This window comes from Chiloscyllium punctatum, chromosome 33 (genome assembly GCF_047496795.1).
Source record: "Chiloscyllium punctatum isolate Juve2018m chromosome 33, sChiPun1.3, whole genome shotgun sequence".
NCBI lineage: Eukaryota > Metazoa > Chordata > Chondrichthyes > Orectolobiformes > Hemiscylliidae > Chiloscyllium > Chiloscyllium punctatum.
In genome coordinates this window covers 48,848,535-48,854,568 of record NC_092771.1, presented here as the reverse complement: position 1 = coordinate 48,854,568, position 6,034 = coordinate 48,848,535, and the positions used below count along the sequence as shown (strand labels likewise).

The 6,034-nt window shown below is 47.4% G+C and overlaps 1 non-coding gene across 1 annotated transcript; it reads right to left on the bottom strand.

Moving 5' to 3' along the window:
• Positions 1–3,765: 3,765 nt before the first annotated feature.
• trnal-uaa (transfer RNA leucine (anticodon UAA)) lies at positions 3,766–3,847 on the bottom strand. The gene is given in 2 exon segments: positions 3,766–3,798; positions 3,810–3,847. It is a non-coding gene; the product is annotated as a tRNA-Leu (tRNA).
• Positions 3,848–6,034: the final 2,187 nt, after the last annotated feature.

Here is a 6,034-nt window from a genome sequence, read left to right as displayed (position 1 = left end):
CCTCGTTGGGAATTTCGTGTGCCAGATATCTGGGAATGAAATCGGGGGGATATCATTCTTGGCAAAGAAATTGTGTGGCAGTCAGGAATTGTCACGGACCAGCTGTCCCGAGTAGCAATCCGTCCAGACGGCAAGGTTTGGTGAGAACAGCACAATAGTAATAGGACAGGGCAAACAGAAGGCATACAGAGAATTTCTAGAAGCAGGACACTCATTTGCGGATTCCATCAATAAACAGATTCATCTGGACCCAGTCTGTAACCCCAAAAACCGGAAGCAGCGGGAATGAAACCAAATCAATTCCAACTGCCCCAGGACAGCAGCGCTTCACAACAGACTCTGCAGCCCTGAGGATGGCACCCAGAAATGTGAGGAAAATGCTGCAAACCATCTTCCCAGCTCCGCCAAACATTCCAACACCAACTGCAGGAGGCACACGGCCTCCACATCTTTCTGCTCCAAAACGCTCCGGTTTTCTGCAGCAGAGTATTGTACCCTGAACCCCCGGGAACAAGGTGAGGATGGCAACCCGTACACGGCCAGGAACGGCAGTGAGAGTGAGGGCAACAGCTGCCATTGTCGTATGGACAGCCACAAACACTCCCTTTGAAAAGGACTTTGTCCATATGAAAGTCTGTACAGCAGTATAACCCGGGGACCAAACAGACTGCGCTGGGGATTCATATTGCGAACAATTTACGGTGGGCACCGTTTTCCCTGAAAGTGAGTGGGGATTGATATTTCATTGCTGATGTGAAACCAGATCCTACACTGAATCTGCCTGCCGGTTTTTGTTGCTGTGGTGTAACGGTGGGCAATCACGGTGTGAAACGTTGTTCTAGCTCTCTGGTTTCCTTCATTCCTGTCCTGGTCAGGGAGGCTGGGGATTGGTCCCCTCCATCAGATGGAGGGACCAGCGCATTGTTGACCCAATTTAATCAAGAATGGAATTGGTCATCTTCACTTCTCATGGTTCATTGTTGTTCTGTTTTGTTGGCTGTTACTTGAGCACTTTCTGGGACTTGACAATGCATTAAAGCTGCAGTATGTTTGGAAGCACGGTTTGGAATTGTCTCGCTGCCATTTGTGTGAGCAGTACATGACATAGACGACTCGCACTCCCTCAAAGTCAGCATGCCAGTGTGTCTGGCAATGGGTCCACCTTTTCTCTTATGCTTCTGTTCCTCGCTAAGAGCTGTCAGTTTTTGGACTCGCTCGAGTGCTGAGGGGGTAACACAATTGGTGTGGTTTTTTTTCTTCAGGCCAAACTCCACCCTCCAGGAAAAATAGCCAAACGCGCTGAGGAACAAACACCACGCGTTTCTTTAGCAAATGGTCTACTCAAGCTGGTGTCAGCTTCTGGAGCGTGTCAGAGTTGCCAAGCATGGAAACAGACCCTGCTATCTAACTTGCCACTGCTAAACAAATAACCGAAATTAATCTAACCATATTTGCCAAAATGTATCCCTTATCTCTCCGAACCCTTTCAGATGCCTTTGAAATGTTGTGAGCGCACCAGTCTCTGACACTAAATATGACAATTCATTCTGTACATACGGAAATGTCTGTGTTCAAAAGAAGTGACCCTCACATCCCCTTTAAATGTTACTGTTCTCACATTAAACCAATGTTATCTCGCTTTGAACTCATGTGCCTTGTGAAAAATTACTCCCTGACTCTTTTCTCTGTCCGTCTGCCTCATGACTTTATAAAATTCTGTAAGGCCATTCCTCAGCCCTGAAGCTCCAGGGAAAACTGTCGAAATCTATTCAGCTTCGTGGTATTGTCCAAACAGTGCAAGCCTTGGAAAACCTTTCAAATATTTTCGAAATTGTTCCACGTTCGTTACTGAATGCGCGATGTGTTCGTGCCTGAAGTGAAGCGATGCTGAAACGCTAGTAATGAGATTTTGGCGCTTTGCGTCTCTGTGGTAGAGTGGTCTAAGGCGCTGGATTTTAGCTCCAGTCTCTATCGAGTCGTGGGTTCGAATCCCACCGCTACCAGCGGTTGCTCCGCGGTAAGCAGTTGAACAGAGCAGAACCTCTGCAGGCCGTCTGCGTTTTCGTTGTTGTGTTTGCCGCTGCTCAGGTCAACTGAGTCTGAAAACAGTCCTTGCTGTCGGACTCTCCTCAACCCCTCTGCTTTCGGACATACGCGCGGCCAGTCTCTGTGTCTCAAATCGTCACTGCATTTGGCTGGAAGCTTGGTGGTTCGAGCCCGCCCTTACCACCGGGCCTCAATTATTTCAGTCCAAGCATTGAGACCAACCATGTCCCGACACTGCAACCACAAGAACTCACCCGAGTCTGCAGCTGGATGTGACCCCAATCTCTCCAAGGCCCCGCTGCCAACAGAAAGCGGCTACTGCAGCTTCAATCAGCGGTTTCCTGCTCAGCCCTGGGACACAGCACATGGAAAATCCTTCCCCAGGAACGGCTCCACTTCACTTTAAATTGGACACGGCTTCAGAGGATTGTTCCTGTTCTTGGAACGTTTCATAAACAAAACTCCTGTCTCGCAAATAAGAAGTGGGAAAAGTTGTTGGCAGGAAGAATAGAGAAAGTGTTGACTGTGAGGACTCTGTCTCGTCAGCAGATGGGATTCCATCTTATGGGCAAGTGGAGACAGCTTTCACTCAGGAACAGAGGTGTGATCAAACATAGTCGGATCGACGTGTCCAAACCAACCCCTACACTGGGTTACAATACTGCAAGTGGAGCAGAGAGCTGGATTTCTTTAAAGGAGGGAAAGGGCCCATCGTGAGGCTTGAACCTACGGCCTTGAGATTAAGCATCTCATGCTCTCGGACTAAAATCGCTGGGCCTGGCTCACGATTGGTGAGTGTGTCATTTCATACTGAGCATATTTCACCCGGCATTGCAATTTACAAGGATCCAGTTCATTCCTCCCAATCACAAATGTCATCATTCACACTTTCCATTTCTCAGCTATTATTCCTTCAGAACATTATTATCTATTTAACACTTGTCTCTGGATTTAAGACTCAATATAAATATTTTCATATTTTTATCCTCATCTTTATGTCTCCGGAGTGATTCCCATTCACTCTGGCAGATGGTAAATCAATTGGGAAATTCCCGAAGGAAACCCAATCATTCCTGTTTGGAGTGTAAGGAATCCCACCTGCTGACGAGACAGAGTCCTCACAGTCAACACTTTCTCTAGTCTTCCTGCCAACAACTTTTCCCACTTCTTATTTGCGAGACAGGAGTTTTGTTTATGAAACGTTCCAAGAACAGGAACAATCCTCTGAAGCCGTGTCCAATTTAAAGTGGAATGGTTGTCCCTTTCACACGGGAAGAGCCGTTCCTGGGGAAGGATTTTCCATGTGCTGTGTCCCAGGGCTGAGCAGGAAGCCGCTGATTGAAGCTGCAGAAGCCGCTTTCTGTTGGCAGCGGGGCCTTGGAGAGATTGGGGCCACATCCAGCTGCAGACTCGGGTGAGTTCTCGTGGTTGCAGTGTCGGGACATGGTTGGTCTCATGCTTGAACTGAAATAATTGAGGCTCAGTGCGAAGGGAGGGCTCGAACCACCGAACTTTCAGACAAACGCGCTGACTATTTGAGACACAGAAACTGGCCACGCATATTTCCGAAAGCAGAGGGGTTGAGGAGGCTTCGACTGCAAGGACCCACACTGTTTTCAGAGTCAGTCTGGATCAGAGGCCTGAGCAGCTGCAAACACAACAACGAAAACGCATAGGGCCTGCTATGTTCAACTGTCAGCAGTAGAACACTAGTTATCGTGGTAGCGGTGGGATTCGAACCCACGACTCGATATTGACTAGAGCTTAAATCCAGCGCCTTAGACCACTCGGCCACGCCACCTTACAGGGCCAGAGTGTCAAAATTGTCATTACTAGTGTTTCAGCATCGCTTCACTTCAGTCACGAACATTTCGCGCATTCAAAAACGAACGTGATGCAATTTGGAAAGTATTTGAAAGGGTTTCCAAGGTTTGCACTGTTTGGACAATAGCACGAAGCTGAATTGGCTTCGACAGTTTTCCCTGGAGCTTCAGGGCTGAGGAATGGCCTTACAGAATTTTATAAAGACATGAGGCAGACGGACAGAGAAAAGAGTCAGGGAGTAATTTTTCACAAGGCACATGAGTTCAAAGCGAGATAACATTGGTTTAATGTGAGAACAGTAACATTTAAAGGGGATTTGAGGGACACTTGTTTTGAACACCGACACTTCCGTGTGTACAGAATGAATTGTCATATTTAGGGGCAGAGACTGGTGCGCTCACAACATTTCAAAGGCATCTAAAAGGGTTCGGAGAGATAAGGGACACATTTTGGCAATTATTGGTTAGATTAATTTCGGTTATCTGTTTAGCAGTGGCAAGTTAGATCGCAGGGTCTGTTTCCGTGCTTGGCAACTCTGAGACGCTCCAGAAGCTGACACCAGCTTGAACAGACCATTTGCTAAAAACTCGTACTGTTTGTTACTCAGCGCGTTGGGCTATTTTTCCTGGAGGGTGGAGTTTAGACTGAAGAAAATTACCACACAAATTGTGTTACCCCCTCAGCACTCCAGCGAATCCAAAAACTGACAGCTCTTAGCGTGGAACAGAAAAGGCGGAACCATTGCCAGACACACTGGCATGCTGACTTTGAGGGAGTGCGAGTCGTCTATGTCATGTACTGCTCACACAAATGGCAGCGAGACAATTCCAAACCGTGCTTCCAAACATACTGCAGCTTTAATGCATTGTCAAGTCCCAGAAAGTGATCAAGTAACAGCCAACAAAACAGAACAACAATGAACCATGAGAAGTGAAGATGACCAATTCCATTCTTGATTAAATTGGGTCAACAATGCGCTGGTCCCTCCATCTGATGGAGAGGACCAATCCCCAGCCTCCCTGACCAGGACAGTAATGAAGGAAACCAGAGAGCTAGAACAACGTTTCACACCGTGATAGCCCACCGTTTCACCACAGCAACTGATGCCCGAGCCCGATTCTACCATTTAAGGGTGCGCTACTCTCATTCTCCCATTTACTGTTGCCATGCACCAATTCTCTAATTTAGCTCCACTGTGCTCCAGCTCTCTCATTTACAGATGGCCCGCACCAATTCTCCAATTCAGTGTTGGTTAGCACCATTCCCCTCAATTACTGAAGCCCACTCAGTGTTGCCTCACTCGAATCCCCATACTGACTGATGCCCTCGCCCAATTTAGGGGTGCGGTACACTAAGTCTCCCAAAAGATATTGTCCTGCCTCAATTCTCCCATTTAGTGCAACACAGCATAACTCACCCATTTAGTGCTGAACTGCACTAATTCACCCAGTATCTGATGCCCCGTTGCAAATTCTCACATTTCGATAAGTCCTTTCCCAATTGTTTCCATTTTGTAGTTCCTTCCAATGATTCTCCAATTTCGTGGAGAACTGCCAGGATTCTTAAATCCTGGCAGTGGGGGGGGGGGGGGGGGGGGGGGCGGGGAAGCAGCCAAGAGGATCCCAGGGACTGGGTGGGGCAGAGGGGGAATCCTTTGTCTTTACTACCATCATTCCCAAACTGCCCTTCCAACAAGACACATAGTCTGCCTCCTCTAGAATAAAAGGTTGTTTTTCATTCACATACAGATCTAAATACTGACAGACCCAATCCTCGTCCGAACTGTACTTTGGCCAGAAGACAGCCGGACGAAGGATTGGTTCTTTGGTCCATAATAAACAACAATATTTCATCATTTTCTTTTTATCTTCTTCCCTTGTACAAGTCTTACTTGTCCATTTCCTTAACATCCTCCCCAACGGACTTTCTGAAGGAATGTTAGCAGGGACTTTTTCTTCCTTTACTTCGTCGCAGTTTGACATACTCTCCCTACCCCCCCCATTTCTCAGGACCCTCGCCAGTCTCTCAGCGATTAAATACCCCTTTTCCCGACCACCAAGGCAATACTTAAAAGCCAGTTTTCTTACCTTGGTCTGTGCACAGAGTTGCCTGGCCCCTTTTTTCTGTATTTTTCATCGACCTCCTTTCACTGTCTGATTCAGAT